This window comes from Salvelinus fontinalis, chromosome 11 (assembly GCF_029448725.1).
Source record: "Salvelinus fontinalis isolate EN_2023a chromosome 11, ASM2944872v1, whole genome shotgun sequence".
NCBI classification, from domain to species: domain Eukaryota; kingdom Metazoa; phylum Chordata; class Actinopteri; order Salmoniformes; family Salmonidae; genus Salvelinus; species Salvelinus fontinalis.
This window is the reverse complement of record NC_074675.1, coordinates 14,315,875-14,337,415: the sequence shown is the minus strand read 5'-3', so window position 1 is coordinate 14,337,415 and position 21,541 is coordinate 14,315,875. Positions and strand designations below refer to the sequence as shown.

Genomic DNA, 21,541 nt, shown 5'->3' with positions numbered 1-21,541 from the left:
AAAGATTGCTATACACCAGCAGAACCCATCCAACTTGAAGGGGCTGGAGAAGTTTTGCCTTGAAAAATGGGCAAAAATGCCATAATAATAAAATACCTCCAGAGACTTGCAGCTGTAATTGCTGCAAAAGGGGGGTTGTGAATAGTTTCGCATGCTCAAGTTTTCAGCTTTTTTGTTTTATTTCTTGTTTGTCTCACAAGAAAAAATATTTTGCATATTCAAAGCAGTAAGCATGTTGTGTAAATCAAAAGATACAAACAATTACGAACAATTTTACAAACAATACAAGCAATTTTAATTCCAGGTTGTAAGACAACTAAATAGTACCTGTACCACTGTACCTTTAATGCCCACGGGCTTTAACCTGTTGAGGCTGGGGGCGCTGTTGTCACTATTTATGCTAATCGTGTAATTTTTGAAACGGCTTCCCACAAAATTCTTGATCGTACAATATGCATATTATTATTATTATTGGATAGAAAACAGTCTATAGTTTCTATAGGAGTTGAAATTTTGTCTCTAAGTGGAACAGAACCCATTCTACAGCAATTTCCCTGACATGGAGTCAGATTTCAGAAATGTTGGCCCCTGATCTGGAGTCAGTTAAAAGGCCACAGTTATTGCTATGAGTATACGGACACTGCTTACGTCTTCCCCTGGATGCCTTTACGTGATGACGATTTGAATGGGGTCGATTGCGCGTTCACAGGCACTATAAATTAAAAAACCCTGTAGCTAGTAAGTCTTTTGGAGCTGCGTTATGCGCGTGGAGGACACCGACCCGCACCTGTTCCAAGCATTAGTGTTGGGAGTAATCTTTCTCCGGTCATGTTAAGACTCGTTATAGGAGTTAAAAACATCATAAGGTAGTTAATTTAAAGCGTTTTATAGCAATTTATATCCGTTTAGTGCGATTTTGGGACATTTATTTCTGAAACGCTGTGAATCGCTGGGCACGCTTCCAGTTCATAATGAACGCAGTTGGCATTTCCACATGGCAAGAGGACAGCTTTCCACCAAAAGACGATTAGACCCAAGAAAGGATCCTTTGCCCAAGATACTGATGGAAGAACAGCTCAAAGTAGGACATTTTTATTATGATAAATCGTGTTTCTGTCGAAAAATGTTAGTGGCTTAGGACGCCATGTTTTTTGACGTAGCTTCGCTTGGCGCAAACTGTATTGAAAAGTAAGGATAATTTAAAAAATGTAATTCCGCGATTGTATTAAGAATTAAATTGTCTATCAATCGATGTCCACCCTATATTTTTTAGTCACGTTTATGAGTATTTATGTATAAGAGTAGATCACTGTCTAATATGGCACACGGACATTTTCTCACCAGCTGGGCTACATTTCACATTGTCTAACCATGATTTTGGTGGCTAAATATGCACATTTTCGAACAAACTGTATATGTATGTTGTAATGTGATGTTACAGGGGTGTCATCTGAAGAATTCTGAGAAGGTTAGTGAAAAAAAAAATATATTTTGGCGATGTTGACGTTATCGCTCTCTTTGGCTAGAATCAATGCTGGGCTGCTATGTGCTATGTGCTATGCTAATATAACGATTTATTGTGTTTTCGCTGTAAGACACTTAGAAAATCTGAAATATTGTCTGTATTCACAGGATCTGTGTCTTTCGATTAGTGTATGCTGTGTATTTTTACGAAATGTTTGATGATTAGTAAGTAGGTAAACACGTTGCTCTATGTAGTTATTCTAGTCCATTTGTGACGGTGGGTGCAATTGTAACCTATGCCATCTACCTGAAATATGCAAATTTTTCTAACAAAACCTATCCCATACCATAAATATGTTATCAGACTGTCATCTGATGAGTTTTTTTCTTGGTTAGGGGCTATAAATATCTTAGTTTAGCCGAATTGGTGATAGCTACTGGTGTTGGTGGACAAATAAAAGATGGTGGATTATGCTAATGTGTTTTTAGGTAATAGATTTACATCTTTACATATTGTGTCTTCCCTGTAAAACATTTTAAAAATCGGACATGTTGGCTGGATTCACAAGATCTGTGTCTTTCATTAGCTGTATGGGACTTTAATGTGTAAAAGTTAAATATTTAAAAAAAAAAAAAATTTTGAATTTCGCGGCTCTGCCTTTTCAGTGGGGGTGGAGGGGGAGTGCCGCTAGCGGCACCCTCAGCCTAGACAGGTTAAAAAAAAAACTTTTGTGGGATTTCACATTTTTGATTATATGTTCCAGTTAAGAGTTTCAAAACGTCAAGATAAGATTGCGATCACTCTGATCCAGATTTTCTGGTGGTCGTCCAATCTGACATTCTGTCATAAATGCAGCAACTATTTATTTTTTCAGATTTCAAAGGTGGAGGTTGTGATCCTTTTGCTCCTGTATATTGGGATAATTAGGGTCCAACTCAGGGAGAGGATTTGGACGTTTTAATGCTAAATCAACAGTTTATTTGACATAACTGGTATTGCATGTCTGTTTTCGTTACATTTGACATTGATGCCAGAGAAAATGCTATGACTAATTTAAAAGCAAATCTTTTTAACACAAGTCAAAACAATCTTTGCATACAGTATTTCTCAACTACATTCCCTTAGTTCCTTCACTCAACTACAACATCCCTTCTCTTAGGTCTCTCTCCTTCCCCATCTCTCCCTCTCTTCTCTCTTTCCCTTTGCAGCCAACTCTTTCCCTCCCCTTTCTTTCTCTTTCTCTCTAGCCTGTGTACTCATTCTCTCCCCTCTGCTTATCCTATCTTCCTCCCTCATCTCTCTTCCTTTTTCACTCTCTCTGCCCCCCCCCGCCACACTCCACTCCCCTCCCCACTCCTTTGCTCTTGATTATGCCGAGCCTGAGAGGGGGAAAGAGTCACTATGGAAACAGGGGATGAGGCAGTGTGTGAGAGCTCTCTTTCGTAGTGAAGGGAAGAGCACAAAACAGAGGGGGGTTGAAGGTGGAACACCGACTGCAGTCAGAGTCCAGGGATGATCTCACCCGCTCTCCCTCTGGCACTGATAATGGCAGGGAGAGCACTTCACCTTTTCTGCCATCATCAGCTCAATCCTCTGAGTGTGTTTCTGTGTATGTGAAGAGACCACTCCACTACTCTACCATTCAACTGCTACAGTGGCCATAAGCTTACCTGTGTGTGTAATGTTTGTATTTCCTCTTCCACAGTATATTGGAGCATTGGCAAAAAGAATGCATGTTTTTGTGCGTGACAATCAATAGGCATTAAACAGCAGAGTTCACGGATGATGGCAAGAGCTCATCGGCATCTCTGCTATTCTGAAAGATGGGGCGATCAGCGATCACTACTGACCAGCTTCTCAGGTCCTCCACACACACACACACACACACACACACACACACACACACACACACACACACACTCACACTCACACTCACACTCACACTCACGACACACCTCAACCTGTTTCTAGACTTAATTCATTGTTCCTAAACCACACACACTCAGGCTTGGACAAAGGGGTTCCATCCTACGTACGCAGATTGACAGGTGATACTTAGTCAACTCCCTCCATTCAGGACATCTAAATAATCCTCAAATATTCATAGAACATCAGAATTTCATTGGGATAAAAGCGATTCTAAAGATTGAGAGGAGTAGTGTTGTGTAGGGAGGGAGAGAGAGACAAGGAAAGAAAAAGGTGGGCAGAGTAGGAGAGAGAGAAAGAGTGGGTTAGAAAAGGGGGGAATGTAGAGGGGGTAGAATGAGGGGAGGAGAGAACGAGGGGAGTAGGGGAAGGGAGGGAGCGAGACGTAAGGCAGAGAGAGTGGGGGAGCGAGTCAGAGAGAGGGAGGGAAGAGAGGAAACAGCTCCTCTCCCGTTAAAGGATGTCAAGTCTTCAGCTGAGAGCCGTTGAGGAGCACTGATCCATCCATCCGTCCTGCTCGTCCAGATGAATCTCACCACTGCGACTCCACAGCCTCGGCACAGCCTTGTAGGTATGTACCCCTCTGCTCTACTCTCTCCGCTCTACTCTCTCCACTCTACTCTCTCCCCTCTACTCTCTCCCCTCTACTCTCTCCGCTCTACTCTCTCCGCTCTACTCTCTCTGCTCTACTCTCTCCTCTCTACTCTCTCTGCAGTGTTCCCACCGTGTCCCTCAGCTGTCCTGACTGCCTACACTTAGCTCAGATCAGACTGGCTCTTGTGTGCTTAGCTCTATAGCAAGGGAGTGACAAACTCTACAGAGTACAAAGCAGGCTAGTCAATGGCAGGTTTCGAGGAATGTGTGTGTGTGTTTGTTTGTTTGTGTGTGTGTGTGTGTGTGTGTGTGTGTGTGTGTGTGTGTGTGTGTGTGTGTGTGTGTGTGTGTGTGTGTGTGTGTGTGTGTGTAGAAAAGAGAAGGTGCTTTATGCAACCTGGAGTATTGTGCAACTATTATGTCTACTTCTGCATGAACCCCCAAAATGTGCTGTTGATAGTGACCCAAGTGAAGAAACTGTGTGTGTGTGTGTGTGTGTGTGTGTGTGTGTGTGTGTGTGTGTGTGTGTGTGTGTGTGTGTGTGTGTGTGTGTGTGTGTGTGTGTGTGTGTGTGTGTGTTTGTCCGCTTGTGCAAGTGTGTCATAAAGGAAAGTTTGCCAGGTGCGCTTTTTTAGGAGACAATTTGAGTCGGCTAATAAAAGAGAGCAGATTGTCTGTACTTTCTGCATTACCTCAACAACAAAGGAAACAGGTTTTACAGGTGGTTTACAGGAGTTTTACAGGAGGTTTACAGTAGGTTTTGTTGGTGTCTGCATCATTTTCAGCTATTGTGTTGGGTTGCGTTCAAGAGAGACATGGTAAGTTCGAACATTACGTCAGCGGTGTCTCTGCATCTCTAAGCCAAGAGAGAACTGATTTGACTTCTAACTGATATGCTTGCTGGTTTATAACCTGTGTGATTGTGGATAAATTTTTTGTACATTTTAATATGAACATGATGAATGCTGCTATATATAATACTAAACATATATTACTAAATAGTCCACGTGGTTGTTTCCTTTGTGGTCTTAGGTCAAACATATTGATAGATTTCATATAAAGTTGGTCGAGCAGTGACAAAAACATTTGTAAAAAAATGATTAACCAATGTGCATATTTGCGGAATGAGGCTATTCACATAGCTAGCTCATTGACATTAACCGTCCTCCTGCGGCCAGGTTGCTATCCTTCCATGTTGTTCTACCTAAGTGTGGATGAATTTACGTACATGTATGCTCTATTCATCAGCTCTATTCTCTATTTGTGTTCATCAGCTCCAGCTATATGTCCAAGAAAATCCTCGTGGCGGTTTCCAAATGGACAGTGATTGTACTTTGTGAAAAAAATATAATAATTGTCATTGCATTTTGTTCATGTTGTGGCAATATTGCAGTAGTTCAAGTTCCTATATCACAGTGAGAAATATGAAATGCAACTCTTATTTTAATATAGTCGTGATACCTTTCTATCAGTCGTTATGGAAACTGTTCTACAAGCGGTCAAATAATTTGCCAACACAATCCCACAGCCATCATAGGGCACAGTGTAATTCAGCGGGTGGACAAAACATAAAATCTCATAGTTTCCCTTTGAAATTCAACGTGCTATGGATGAAAGTCTATTTTGTAAGGATTAATTCTGCGTGGGTACATGGGTTAATTCCGTGTGGTTACAGAGTTACAACAGAAACAACTCTAAGGTTAATAGTTTAGGCATTACTTCTGAGTGGTTAAGGTTAGGGCTATGGTTTGGAGCAGGAATAAAACAAAATAATAAATAACAATGCCCTATTTCCATCAACTATCATCAAGTATTCTCACGGCCTGCTAGAGCATTGTGAACTGACGCAGTGGTCGAAGTAGCGCTCTCCGGCTCTGAACATGGTGAGTTTGAGTCCATTGCTGGGCGAGCGCAGAAGAAGGCAGATATCCACGCTTTCAGGACCTTTTCACATCCAAGTCTATTTCTAGTGATCAGGCTGGGACAAAAGCACCTCATTAGTCTTGTGAAGGTCATGTAAACACTGAGGAATATGTTGAATATAGCTGTACGGAAAGGAATCAATTCACATATTTGAAGTTCAGAAGAGAGACAAGAGCACTGAAGATGCCAGTGCCTTGGGAGAGTATTATATATAGTGCTATAAAGGCCTTATCACATGAGTTACTGTTTGAACATAATGAGAAACTAATTCAAAATGTAATTCTTTAAGAGGTATACTAAAACAGTGGAACGTTTAATATACATATATAGGAATTTGTGTCATTTTGTATCAGGCTCACATGTGGCTTATGTTTGTGTGAGTGTTTGTAACGAGTTTGTATTTAGGTATGTGTTTGTAGTGTGTGTGTATATATGTGTGTGTGTATTTAGGTGTGTGTTTGCTCAATCTGTTACGTCTGTTTCACTGCCCGTCTCTCGTAATGTGATCATGTGTAACTGTGGGTCCCTTGAGAAAGGTTTTCCTCGCTCTCTGTAGACAGCTCTCTTCATTAGCGCCAGTAGGAAGTGGCTAACGTTATTCTGAAGATTGGCTGTATCGATCTCCAACCTCTCTTTCTGGGAGCATTGGACGATGCAGCTGCTGATCTGAAAGCAGCTTTTCAGTAATTCTCGATTTAACATCTTAACAAACCAAGTGTCATATATTGTATTAATGAGTTAAGATGCTTTTAACACACTGATCAATTGGTAAGTTTAAAGAGTAGGACTGGGGTAGGGAGAGATTATCCTAGACATGTATTTAGGCATAACTTCCACCTGGGGTATATTCCTCAGAGCTGATCCTAGGTCTGTACTTAGGGTTAACTTCCAGCTGGGGTGTATTTCTCAGAGCTGACTCTTTCTTATCTCCTGTCGTTCTCCGGGGGATCATCCCTGGAGGGATTCCCATGATTCACTGTAGCATCTCTAGAAAAACGATCGTTCCTAGCAGGCTGTATTATAGACGAAAAAAAAGAGTGTGGTCAACACAGTATTCACATTTTTTTGTAAACCTTGTATACTACTGTAGTCCCGCCTTCCCCCGCCTTGCCCTGCCCTGCCCTTATTTGTCCAAATCATGAGATCATCAGATTTACTCATACTACTTGGAACACAGGCCTGCACACCCAGTAGCTCTTCAGGACTTGTCATATGGAGAAACTCTCCACATCGTAGAACCCATCTGGGTTATGCATGACAGCCATTTTGTGCCAGAACTCTCACCACATATCCACTGTCACAGTGAAGTGGTTATGCTAATTTGACACTGGAGACCAGGCTACATGGCCACGATGGAGTGAGGGGCCAGGTTTGGAATTTAACCAGGAAACGGATTAACAACACTCTTGCGATAAGAGCGTTGTTAAGAACTTGCACTTGTCTTGTTTTCCATGAGCATTTCCAGTCGTAGATAAAATATATGTAATACTACCAGCATGGTTACCATAGCACTGTTGCAATGCCCTCTTTTTGAATAGGTCAAATGTGTTTTACAGCTCTCTGCTTTGCTTCTGAGTGAATGGGACTGTGCAGTCAATATTACATGGGTGACCACAATTTGGTGAGCACTCCCTGTGAAAGATCCGTTTTGACATACAAAGCACACTCAAGGTGCTATCAGAAACAATGAAAGAGACATTTTGCATCGAGACCCATGATTTGTCCTTGAATTTCTCTTGAGAATGTAAGACATTTATCTAACTTCACATACAAGGCTGAAAATGGTGCATCGTATTACTTTAGCGAGCCAGGCCCAGGGGAAATAATTAGCTTATTCAATTTGACGAACTAACTAGACTTACTGAGGTTATTTGGTCACTGGAATAGGGTGTTCTCATAGGGTGTTCTCACAGGGTGTTCTCACAGGGTGTTCTCACAGGGTGTTCTCACAGGGTGTTCTCACAGGGTGTTTTCAATAGGATGTTCTCATAGGATGTTCTCAGAGGGTGTTCTCACAGAGTGTTCTCACAGGGTGTTCTCACAGGGTGTTCTCACAGGGTGTTCTCATAGGGTGTTCTCATAGGGTGTTCTCATAGGATGTTCTCATAGGATGTTCTCATAGGATGTTCTCACAGGGTGTTCTCACAGGGTGTTCTCACAGGGTGTTCTCATAGGGTGTTCTCATAGGGTGTTCTCATAGGGTGTTCTCAGAGGGTGTTCTCACAGAGTGTTCTCACAGGGTGTTCTCATAGGATGCTCTCATAGGGTGTTCTCATAGGGTGTTCTCATAAGGTGTTCTCATAGGGTGTTCTCATAGGGTGTTCTCATAGGATGCTCTCATAGGGTGTTCTCATAGGGTATTCTCAACTAAAACCTTGATTTGTTTCTAGGCTTGTCAAATTAGATTGACCTCTTATTTCTGTTCAGTCTTTGTGAAGCAATTCCAACCAACACCACAACCAATGGTTACAACAATGTGAAATATGTGTTTCTATGTACATAGTCCATAACAATCATTTGCCAATGTGTATGTTATGAGGTATGACACGAGATATAAAGAGAGCATGAGAATGTACTGAGTATAACATAAAATGGAGTCATGCAGAGGCTACAGTTAACGAGGTTTACAGGTTTATAAATGTCTGATAGTGGGTTATATTGATTACACCACTTGGCCTGGATAATGTCATTCTAATGCACTGTAATAACTGATTGTATTGATATTACTAATTAGCCTGATTTCCAGATTGTACTTGACAATAAACCTTAATTGAATAGGATTATAATAGATGTATTATTTCAATCTTCATGTTTTTTTGTAGATGTTGTCATCATAGTTTGGGATGGTTAGAATTACAAATGAACTCAGAGACCTATTTCAATTCTAGGTTGAAAATTGACTGCAATAAAGAGCAATAGTAATGGCGTCTTTTTGTAGGCACTAACTCTAACTGTAGGCATGGCTTGTTGGTCAAAGCCTATGGGGAAATGAATGGAGTTTTTCTAGGGCTTTTGGATGAACACTGAAAATAAGGTCTGTGGTTAACACAGGCTTAAGAGATCTTATACGTTTTTGTTCTATGAGATAATCTTCATCAGCTAAAGTCACAGATTTTTTTTGCATTTTTGTAATAAAAAAAGCACAAAGGCTTCACAATTTATACAGTTCATGTTAACTGACTGATATTATCTCATAGAACAAAACGTAGAAAATCTCCTAAGCCTGTGTTTACCACAGACCTTATTTTTGACGTTTATCGCAAAACCTTATTCTTTACTCATTCATTTCCCCCATAGGATTGGCTGAACGAACCTGAGGTGACTTATTTCTGTTTTTTAGCACTACAAGTCGGCGCTCTATTGAGAGTTGAAATAACCAATCACTGCAAATAAAAATGTACATTTACTCTTTCAAACCAATTAATGTTCAAATAAGCCAACTTCTTCCCATTTTTATTTCATTTAATTGCTAGATATTACGAAGTTGAAAGGGCATAAAGAAGTAAGTGAAATATAATATAATATATATAGATGTGCATCTGAATAATATCACTGATATTAACTAAACCGAAATGATTTACGAGCAACTACTTTTCCGGCTTTTTCTTTACTGTGTTTAAATACAGCAATGACTCCACGCAACTACGGTAATTCGTTACCGTAAAGACTTGTTGATTAGTTCTTTGTGACAATATGATGGAAGAGTAAATTAACAAGGCACTTGTCACAGCTGTACTGTTTCTATTACTATGTTTGGCATAGTGGGGTGTCTACATAGAGGTTGTTCACTTGTGTTTGATGTTTCATCACAGACTCAATCTGCTTCATGCGTAGCTGTGCATGCCTGCGGGTGAGAATGAACGTATGTGTTCGTATGTGTTTTGTATGTGTTTTGTATGTGTGTGGGGGTGCTGCAGAGAAAGAGAGTGTTTGGAGATCAATGTGAGCAGCTGTTCTCTCCTCACTTCAAACGCCGCCTGTGTTGTTGGTGCGGCTGGGCTTCCGACAGCCTTCGCAGTGGGATCAAAGGGTAACGAGACAGGCAGCGCACACATGCCCGACAGCCCCATGAATATTGATACGGCTTGGGAGAGAGATGGAGGCAGAGTGTCTTCAATCGCTCATCAACCTCCACCGATGAACAGGAGAGGGGGGTCGTGGATAGGTGGGTAGGGGGTGGCGGTGGGGGCTGAGGTATGGGACAACATCTGCGAATAGCTCTATTTGGCCGACAGACTGACACACCCTTAACTTGGGCAGTCGAGTTAATTGAAGTGAGGGATATATTAATTCCTCCTTCCTGTTTACCCTTTAAAATGGAGTCTTCTTATCTGTCCTATGTGACGTCCATTCTAACACAGAGAATGACAGTTTGATTACTCAGACTCCTCCAGGGCAGGTACTTTAACCTGAGCTATGTTGCATATTAGCCTTGTTAAATGGCAGACAGACAGTCACTGGAGGGTGGACAAGCGTGGAGATGGGGAGACTGGTGTGAGCATCAGGAGGCAGGTCATTTGTGGGGGCGACTGTGGTGGATGGGGGTGCCTCAATCTTGGTACTCCTGTCATAAATCAAGCTACCTCTCCGGGGCTGTTATCGTCAGTCTCAGGCCCCAGGATGGCTTGTTCTGTGGACTGCGACCGAGGGCGAGGCGGATGCGGCGGTTGTCACAGTGGTTATCGATCGTGTGGGATGAGTGTTGCCATGGGATTCCTGTCCTGGCTCGGTCACTGACATATCTCCTATCTAGAGCCTAGTCGACACAGTCTAACGAATGCAAAGACACGAATACAATACAGACACGGGTCTGAGTGCTCACTCAGTTTAATTACGACATCAATCAAACATCAACCAAACACTATTTTGACTTGCATCTTAATTAACTGAACTTAACTTGATAGCCCAAGTTGCCAAAATTATTTTTCTGAAGAATTGACAGTGATGTTAGACCACCAGGATCTGGCATATTTTGTAGTTATTTGCGAGTCAAGGAGTTGAGGCTTATTGGAGGGAACCTCCCAGATGGTCGTGGTGACTTGGATTGCCTGCGTTGGTGTCAAGTGAAGCATCAACCCGATCAAGCCGATATAAACTCAAACAAAGTCCCCCTCTTCAACAGCCATTTAACCCATCATCCTGTTAGGCATCATCAGAACCTCCTCGTTCTTTGTTCTCCAGCAGACAAGCTCAGAAGCATCACCTCATGTTGGGTATCTCTGACTGACAGAATAGTTTCTGAAACTCTACCTTTACCGCTGACAAGAGCTTTGCCACTCGGGGAGGCAGACCCTGAGAGCGTTAGAAAGCAATTTCCCTCTAATCAGGTTCACTACAAAGCCCTCACATCCAACCACCCTGGTATACCACCATTGTTGCCGCTGTTCTATTCCTCTAGGCTCATATTGTTTTTTTAATGAGCGTTGCATGGTGCAGCCTGTCGATTGAAGTTATCAGAGATTTTTTTTCTCCCATTGCCTTTATGTTCACAGTTCTTTGAAGATGGGGATTAATGCCGGCGATTGACTTCATATAAAAACCGTGTTTCGCCGGATAGCGAGACCCCAGCAAGTCTTATCAAAATGACATACTGTTGAAGTCAATCGCTACAGTGATTCACTTCATAGCTGATGATATTCCTGTTGTTGTTCGTCTCTGGGCTGTGGTGTTGACAGAGCACCACCTGACACTCTTGGAAACAAAAGTGCTATCTAGAACCTACAATACTTATTTGGGTGTCCCTATAGGAGAACCCTTTAAATAACCTTTTTGGTTCCGGGACAGGTATAACCCTTTTGGGTTCCATGTAAAATCCTTTCCAAAGAGGGTTCTACATGGAACCCAAAAGGGTTCTCCTATGGGGACAGCCAAAGAACCCTTTAGGAACCCTTTTTTCTAAGAGTACCACTGAGCCAGTGTCAAATTGGTTTTAGGTTTGATGTTGAAGACCTCTATTGGTCATGTCATAAAAAAATGAGAAAGTGAAGAGAGAGAGCGTGAAGTTAAGCCTTCATTAATGTATTCTTTATGATTGTCCTTCCAGGTGGAGGAGACGAGGAGCTGCTCTGTGTCATGAAGACGAAGGCTGAGTGGAGTGCACTGCATACAAAGGTGTGCCATTCTCCCTCCTGTCAAATTCCCTAATCTCGTTGATGACTAGCTTCAGCCAGGATCGTCGGGTGTCCTTGTGATGACTCCAGCCGATGTGTTACACAGCTACTACTGTTGGGCCTTTAACACTCCATTAAGGTGTGTGACTGACATGTTCCCAATGGGATTATAAAGCAGGGTTATCTGTGATCACCTGTTGGCCTGGGTTAGAGTGCATTACTGGGATGCCTCCTTTCCGTGGGTGTGATGTCACCACTTGTTCCATGCTGTATTGTTTTGCGCTTCCTTCCCCCCTGTTGCTCACTGGCCAGACTGAACTGCTAGTGTAAAATGTCACCCGTAGTGTGTTACTGAGACGGCCGTTGGCTGAGTCACACTGTGATATTTACCAAACCCTTGCAGCAGTAGACATCACAAGACAGTGCTCTGATTCACTGGCAGAAGGATGGAAGACCTTCACTTAGTGCTCCCTCTACTCATCTGCATGGGTTTCAGACCTCTCTCTCGCTCTCTCTCTCGCCTTCAGTAGTGCCAGTTGCTCTCTACGATCGACAGGCTCGCCGCCCCATTCTCGGTTTGTTTCGCAAATGTTAATTAAACCCTCTAATTAGCTTTCCTCGCTAAAAGGTTGAATTAAATCAGACCCAGAATGGCAAATGATTCCTGGCATTAGCATAATTGTGTTTTTGAAGTGTAAAGATCTAGGCATTAGGATGCCGGCAGCAGGCGTTGTGCAGTGATTTGTTGTGTTTGTGCTGAGGCCCCAGGGGATTGTGGGATGGCTAAGTGACACGGGAACGGTGCACTCTGACCCTGCAGGGGTCTTTAACGAGACCTGTTCCAAGACCTGTGTGTGTTTGTGTGTGTGCGCGCTCAACAGTGGGTGACTAAAGCCCCAAAAACATATACCGCACTGCAGGTTTACTAAAAATGTTTGTCAAGATGTATTGTTAGGACTGATGTTGTTTTGCCTCAATATCCAATGACATTGTTGGTGGACAGCTTGCAGGGTATGCTGTCTGAATGCAGTCAACACCCCTGATATAGCATAAACATTCTAAGTGAACTTGCACTGCGGTTTGCATCCAGCTGGTAATTGATTGTCGTGTGCCTGAAAGAGGACATGAAGTAGCAAGAAGCCAACAGCGGGGAGAAAAATAGAGAGATTGGTTTGTGAATAACGATTGGTGTGTGTGTGTGTGTGTGTGTGTGTGTGTGTGTGTGTGTGTGTGTGTGTGTGTGTGTGTGTGTGTGTGTGTGTGTGTGTGTGTGTGTGTGTGTGTGTGTGTGTGTCACAGGAGGTTGACTTAATTGAGAAGGATGGGCTCGTGGTAATGGCTGGAGCGGAAGTGGTGGAATGGTATCAAATATATTAAACACATCGGTTTCCATGCGTTTGATGCCATTCCATTCACTCCATTCCAGCCATTATTATGAGCCGTCCTCCTTTCAGCAGCCTCCTGTGGTGTGCATGTGAGTGTCTGTTTGTGTGTGTGTGTGTGTGTGTGTGTGTGTGTGTGTGTGTGTATGTGTGTGTGTGTGTGTGTGTGTGTGTGTGTGTGTGTGTGTGTGTGTGTGTGTGTGTGTGTGTGTGTGTGTGTGTGTGTGTGTGTGTATTTGTGTGTAAGTAACACAAGACTGGCTTCTCTGCTCTTTTTGGAATCCTGACATTCATTTGGTCAGTGTTCCCCACTGTTAGATTGATGGCAGGAGTGCTCTAACAACAGAGAAACCAAGGGCAACGCCACAGAGCTGCAACTCCACTCTGAGAAAAGCAAACAGCACAGGACAGAGACTGAGAAAAGGTCAGAGAGGTCCAATAAAGACGACAGATGGAGAAAGTCAGCTGAGACGATAGAGAAGATTGGAGTGCGAAGACAAAAAATGAATCAAAGAACTAAACGAGCTGAAATGCAACAGGAAAAGGAACACGTTCATGTCCAAATCCATTCGCACCACTGACATTATAAGCCTCGTAACAGCTGATCTGTATGACAACAAGACTCCTCTAACACATGAACCCCCACACACATAATATACGGTGTCTTCAGAGGGTATTCAACGCCTTGACTTTTTCCACATTTTGTGTGGTGAGAGACTATAAAAAAAGGTTTTCAGTACTTCAGTGGAATGTAAAGGAAATCACACTGCAAACTATCACCCTCATGCACTTAAGGAGATCACGAATATCATGGACACATTGGAACTAATGGTTATATTGTATGGAGGTTAAACGACCCTGACCTAGTCAGATATACAGCACTTTCAGAAAGTATTCACACCCCTTCACTTTTTCCACATTTTGTTGTGTTACAGCCTGAATTTAAATTGAGATGTTTCATCACTGGTCTACACGCAATACCTTGTCATTTCAAAGTGTAATTATGTTTTTCAAAATGTTTACAAATTCGTAAAAAATTCAAAGCTGAAGTGTCTTCAGTCAATAAGTATTAAACCCCTTTGTTATGTAAGCCTAAATAAGTTCAGGAGTAACAATTTGCTTAACTAGTCACATACTAAGTTGCATGGACTCATTCTGTGTGCAATAATAGTGTTTAACATGATTTTTTAATGACTACCTCATCTCTGTACCCCACACATACAATTATCTGTAAGTTCCCTCATTCGAGCAGTGAATTTCAAAAACAGAAATGCTCGAAAAACAGAAAATTCAACCACAAAGACCAGGGAGCTTTTCCAACGCCTCGCAAAGAAGGGCACCTATTGGTAGATGGCAACAACAACAAAAAGCAGACATTGAATATCCCTTTGAGCGTGGTGAAGTTATTAATTAGACTTTGGATGGTGTATCAATACACCCAGTCACTACAAAGATACAGGTGTCCTTCCTAATTCCAGAGAGGAAGGAAACCCCTCAGGGATTTCACCATGAGGCCAATGGGGACTTTAAAATAGTAACAATGGCTGTGAAAGGAGAAAACTGAGGATGGATCAACAACATTGTAGTTACTCCACAATACTAACCTAATTGACAGACTGAAAAGAAGGAAGCATGTACAGAATAAAACATATTCCAAAACATGCATCATATTTGCAATAAGGCACTAAAGTAAAACTGCAAAAAAAAAGAAAAAAAAAGAACTTTCTGTCATGAATACAAAGTGTTAGGTTTGGGGGTAAATCCAACACAACACATCACTGAGTACCACTCATCATATTTTCAAGCATGGTGGTGGCTGCATCATGTTATGGGTATGCTTTTCATCGGCAAGGACTAGGACGTGTTTTTATGATAAAAATAAATGGAATAGAGCTAAATTCTAGAGGAAAACCTGGTTCAGTCTGCTTTTCACCAGACAGGACAATAACCTAAAACACAAGGGCAAATATACACTGGTTGCTTACCAAGATGACATTGAATGTTGCTGAGTGGCCTAGTTACAGTTTTGACTTAAATTGGTATGAAAATCTATGGCAAGACTTGAAAATGGCTGTCTAGCAATGATCAACAACCAGCTTAACAGAGCTTGAAGAATTTTTAAAAGAATAATGTGCAAATATTGCACTATCCAGGTGTGCAAAGCCCTTAGACTTAGAGACTTACTCAGAAAGACTCACAGCTGTAATCGCTGCCAAAGGCGATTCTTACATGTACAGTATTGACTCAGGGGGTTGAATACTCATCTAATCAAGATACAGTATATTAGTGTTTTATTTTTCATTCCACTTTGACATTAGTGACAAAAATGGACAACTAAATCCATTATAATCCCACATTGTAACACAACAAAATGTGGGAAAAGTAAAGAGGTTTCTGACATTTTCTCACTACACACACACACACACAAGACACGCACAACGCACACAAGCATACATCTCCCCGAGGCCTGATTGAGTGTGAGTGTCTGCACTGCTGGTCAAGGTCAGCTGATAATGGGAGTGATTGAGAACGGGGAGCAACAGTCTCGGGTAATGAGATTTACGACCCTGAGCCCCCCTCCACCTCCCCGTGTCCACCCTCCACCTCCCCCTGTCCACCCTCCTCTCCCACTAACATGATTTATGGCTCTAATAGAAGTCTACGCTCCCCAGATGGAGGCTTCACTGCACACATTACCACTGAGGGAAACTCATCCTTCCACAATGTGTGGGGGACCAGAGAAACAACTCTACCAGAGGCAGAACTAGGTTAGAGCTGGCGAGGTGCTATAGCCAAAACCACACTGCGTAGCCTCTCTACCCTATGTTAACTAACAGTATAGCACACAGGAAGAGCTTGCCACCAGGATACTACACAAGTAGAACACCGACGTTGATATTTGCAATATTCCAAGTGTTTGGTGACCACATAAGGTCAGCACATCTCGAGTTTGCTTTTATAGTGTATACTGTAGCATACATAGTCATACTGCTGTTACTGCCAGGCTATACCAGATTGCATCAGATATCAAAAGGACGTGTCCAGATTTATCTAAACATTGACGCACATTCTAGGCTGTTACTTTAAAAAAAATATATCATACACATAAAATAGTACATTCTTTGTCTATTCTGCTTTTGTTAAGAGAGGCTTCTGGAAACCAAACGACAGTGAAACAGTCAGATAGCATCCCACTAGTTGTGATGCTAATATTTGCTGTGGCTCAAACACCAACTGTACGTGTTCAAAATGAAGGTGAGTGGGATTTGGCTTCTTGTTCTGTTGTTTGCACTGAGCCGGTCTCCAGGCTCGTTGTTTTAACGTAGGAAATGAGACCCTGTTATAAGCTCCTCTAAGCCGAGGTTGGCAGTTATTGACGTGCCTTGTCCTTGGCTGGAGGTTTATTTTGTTGATTTTCCCTCTGCCAATCAGAAAAGTCGCAAGTAGCAGTCACTTTGAACAGCCTGTTAATCTATAATCTCATATCACAACACCTTGGCAGGGAGTGGGTGGAGGGGGCACTGCTTCGAAAGCAAACAATAGCTGATGGTGTAGCGTAGCCTATGACTGTTGATGTTATGTGAGATGTGATGACTGTTGATGTTATGTGAGATGTGGTGACTGTTGATGTTAGGTGTGATGTGGTGACTGTTGATGTTATGTGTGATGTGGTGACTGTTGATGTTATGTGTGATGTGGTGACTGTTGATGTTATGTGAGACGTGGTGACTGTTGATGTTATGTGAGACGTGGTGACTGTTGATGTTATGTGTGATGTGGTGACTGTTGATGTTATGTGAGACGTGGTGACTGTTGATGTTATGTGAGACGTGGTGACTGTTGATCTTATGTGTGATGTGGTGACTGTTGATGTTATGTGAGATGTGGTGACTGTTGATGTTATGTGAGACGTGGTGACTGTTGATGTTATGTGAGATGTGGTGACTGTTGATGTTATGTGAGATGTGGTGACTGTTGATGTTATGTGAGATGTGGTGACTGTTGATGTTATATGAGACCTGGTGACTGTTGATGTTATGTGAGACGTGGTGACTGTTGATGTTATGTGAGATGTGGTGACTGTTGATGTTATGTGAGACGTGGTGACTGTTGATGTTATGTGAGATGTGGTGACTGTTGATGTTATGTGAGATGTGGTGACTGTTGATGTTATGTGAGATGTGGTGACTGTTGATGTTATGTGAGATGTGGTGACTGTTGATGTTATGTGTGATGTGGTGACTGTTGATGTTATGTGTGATGTGGTGACTGTTGATGTTATGTGGGATGTGGTGACTGTTGATGTTATGTGAGACGTGGTGACTGTTGATGTTATGTGGGACGTGGTGACTGTTGATGTTATGTGAGATGTGGTGACTGTTGATGTTATGTGAGATGTGGTGACTGTTGATGTTATGTGAGATGTGGTGACTGTTGATGTTATGTGAGACCTGGTGACTGTTGATGTTATGTGAGACGTGGTGACTGTTGATGTTATGTGAGATGTGGTGACTGTTGATGTTATGTGAGATGTGGTGACTGTTGATGTTATGTGAGATGTGGTGACTGTTGATGTTATGTGAGACGTGGTGACTGTTGATGTTATGTGAGATGTGGTGACTGTTGATGTTATGTGAGACGTGGTGACTGTTGATGTTATGTGAGATGTGGTGACTGTTGATGTTATGTGTGACGTGGTGACTGTTGATGTTATGTGAGATTCAATTTGTAAGTCGCTCTGGACAAGAGCGTCTGCTAAATGACTTAAATGTAATGTAAATGTAGATGTGGTGACTGTTGATGTTATGTGAGACATGGTGACTGTTGATGTTATGTGAGATGTGGTGACTGTTGATGTTATGTGAGATGTGGTGACTGTTGATGTTATGTGAGACTTGGTGACTGTTGATGTTATGTGAGATGTGGTGACTGTTGATGCTATGTGAGACGTGGTGACTGTTGATGTTATGTGAGATGTGGTGACTGTTGATGTTATGTGAGACGTGGTGACTGTTGATGTTATGTGAGACGTGGTGACTGTTGATGTTATGTGAGACGTGGTGACTGTTGATGTTATGTGAGATGTAGTGACTGTTGATGTTATGTGAGACATGGTGACTGTTGATGTTATGTGTGATGTGGTGACTGTTGATGTTATGTGAGACGTGGTGACTGTTGATCTTATGTGTGATGTGGTGACTGTTGATGTTATGTGAGATGTGGTGACTGCTGATGTTATGTGAGACGTGGTGACTGTTGATGTTATGTGAGATGTGGTGACTGTTGATGTTATGTGAGATGTGGTGACTGTTGATGTTATGTGAGATGTGGTGACTGTTGATGTTATATGAGACCTGGTGACTGTTGATGTTATGTGAGACGTGGTGACTGTTGATGTTATGTGAGATGTGGTGACTGTTGATGTTATGTGAGACGTGGTGACTGTTGATGTTATGTGAGATGTGGTGACTGTTGATGTTATGTGAGATGTGGTGACTGTTGATGTTATGTGAGATGTGGTGACTGTTGATGTTATGTGAGATGTGGTGACTGTTGATGTTATGTGTGATGTGGTGACTGTTGATGTTATGTGTGATGTGGTGACTGTTGATGTTATGTGTGATGTGGTGACTGTTGATGTTATGTGAGACGTGGTGACTGTTGATGTTATGTGGGACGTGGTGACTGTTGATGTTATGTGAGATGTGGTGACTGTTGATGTTATGTGAGATGTGGTGACTGTTGATGTTATGTGAGATGTGGTGACTGTTGATGTTATGTGAGACCTGGTGACTGTTGATGTTATGTGAGACGTGGTGACTGTTGATGTTATGTGAGATGTGGTGACTGTTGATGTTATGTGAGATGTGGTGACTGTTGATGTTATGTGAGATGTGGTGACTGTTGATGTTATGTGTGATGTGATGACTGTTGATGTTATGTGAGATGTGGTGACTGTTGATGTTATGTGAGACGTGGTGACTGTTGATGTTATGTGAGATGTGGTGACTGTTGATGTTATGTGTGACGTGGTGACTGTTGATGTTATGTGAGATTCAATTTGTAAGTCGCTCTGGACAAGAGCGTCTGCTAAATGACTTAAATGTAATGTAAATGTAGATGTGGTGACTGTTGATGTTATGTGAGACATGGTGACTGTTGATGTTATGTGAGATGTGGTGACTGTTGATGTTATGTGAGATGTGGTGACTGTTGATGTTATGTGAGACGTGGTGACTGTTGATGTTATGTGAGATGTGGTGACTGTTGATGTTATGTGAGATGTGGTGACTGTTGATGTTATGTGAGACGTGGTGACTGTTGATGTTATGTGAGACGTGGTGACTGTTGATGTTATGTGAGACGTGGTGACTGTTGATGTTATGTGAGACGTGGTGACTGTTGATGTTATGTGAGATGTGGTGACTGTTGATGTTATGTGTGATGTGGAGGACTCTCACTTGGTCATCTTTTGGTATTTCAGAAGCATGTTGGTCTGTTGGTGACCAGACCTGCGTTTAAATACTATTTAGCGTATTTCAATTACTTCAAAGACCTCTGGAAGTAAGTATTTAGATATTTTTATTTGAAAAGTAGTTGAATAATGGAATGTATTTGTAAATACTCAAATAGACTAACTCAACTACACTCCCATGCATTTAACCCAAGTATTTTAAAAATAGTATTTTAAATAAGTCTTTGAAAATACTTAAAAATACTTCAATAGAAGTAGTGGATTCGGGTCACATTATCTGAAAATACTCAAACACACAGAAAATAAGTGTTTAAATAACAAAACAAGTAGTTGAACCAATGTCTACTGCTGACTTTTTAAGACAATAAACCACAATCAAACGAACGATTTATTTACATGGTCGTTTTATAGACAGCTACAGTTTAGTTATACATTGTTACACATCAATACCTGTTTGCATCATGCATCCTATTTCAAGGATTTACAAATTAACTCACAATCGTAATTACACTCAACATGGTCTGAGGGACACTTATTGTAAAGTGGGAGCAGCTTAGACAGAGACAGGCCGAAATTGGCCAAAACACAATTTTCTTTGAAATAGGACCTCCATGATTTTTTAAATGTAATAAACACTTTCTTCTAATTTCCAGAGTCACGGGCCTATAGCGGGGGAAGGCTAGAGGCAGATAAAAATAGAATAGTTGAGAGAGAAAAAAAGTGGAGGACCAACCTCCAGTCTCGATGGGACCTTTTAAAGGCAGTACATGTGTCACTCCTGTGTGTCTCTAAGGGCTTCATTAGGAGAGCCGCATGTCTCCACTCTGTGAGTCCTTGTAAGGTCTCTGCAAGCCTCTACCTGGCTTTGGGAGCCCCTGTGCTCTGGACTGTTTAAACCAGCTTTAGAGCCCCCATGACCTAGAGGGGGACAATTTCTGCTAGTTTTATTGTCTCTAGTGAGGGAAAAGCATTCATGGGAGGTAATGCTATTGCTAAAAAATCTGCCTCTGTTTGGACTAACATCCAGATAGGTATTTGTCACAATCATTTGAATTATTAAACGATATGAAAAGGAACTACTAACTTGGACAGTAGGTCTACCGATTATGACCAGATTGTCTGTACAAAATCCACTCCATCACCAAAATGAATTGTAGAGAATAGATTTTGTGGCAGTGTTTACATTTTTTAAATAAATGGGGTTACATGTCATAAGTGATGAAGAGCATGATCCCATTCATGATACCAGACTGGAGACGTGCTAATATCTTCTCCATGGTCTCTCCCGGGAGTTACAATGGTGTTATGGTGAAAGGGCAGTTTTAATTCTCTGTACAATATATGCGGCTTGCTGTGGCTGCTTTGATGCTCAAACTCGACTGGTTAGAGAGAAACTCCCATCATCTCACATTGCCTGCAGGGTACTTGATACTGCCATGTGTCAGAACGGCTGAGGATGCACTGTAGTTGATTTGCTACCTGTCAGCATCAAACGTCGAGAGGAAAGTCAGTAACCTCACACAACTCCCTGCCGAGGTACAGAGTATGTTCTTCTTATGCTGGAGAAATGCGCGTTTGGATATTTCAGTCATATAAAGAATGTTCACTGCGCTGGTATTGGTTCAAACGTACTATTATTGAGTCTGTGCATGGTACATGTATTGCT

The 21,541-nt window shown here is 41.9% G+C and overlaps 1 long non-coding RNA gene across 1 annotated transcript in view; it reads left to right on the top strand.

Annotated features, from left to right (window-relative positions):
- Positions 1 to 3,779: 3,779 nt before the first annotated feature.
- The window catches only part of LOC129865106 (uncharacterized), a 35,602-nt gene continuing 17,840 nt past the window's right edge, over positions 3,780 to 21,541 (top strand). The window contains exons 1-2 of the long non-coding RNA XR_008761318.1: positions 3,780 to 3,962; positions 11,952 to 12,019. This is a non-coding gene — a long non-coding RNA (uncharacterized LOC129865106). The remainder of the gene's footprint in view (positions 3,963 to 11,951; positions 12,020 to 21,541) is intronic.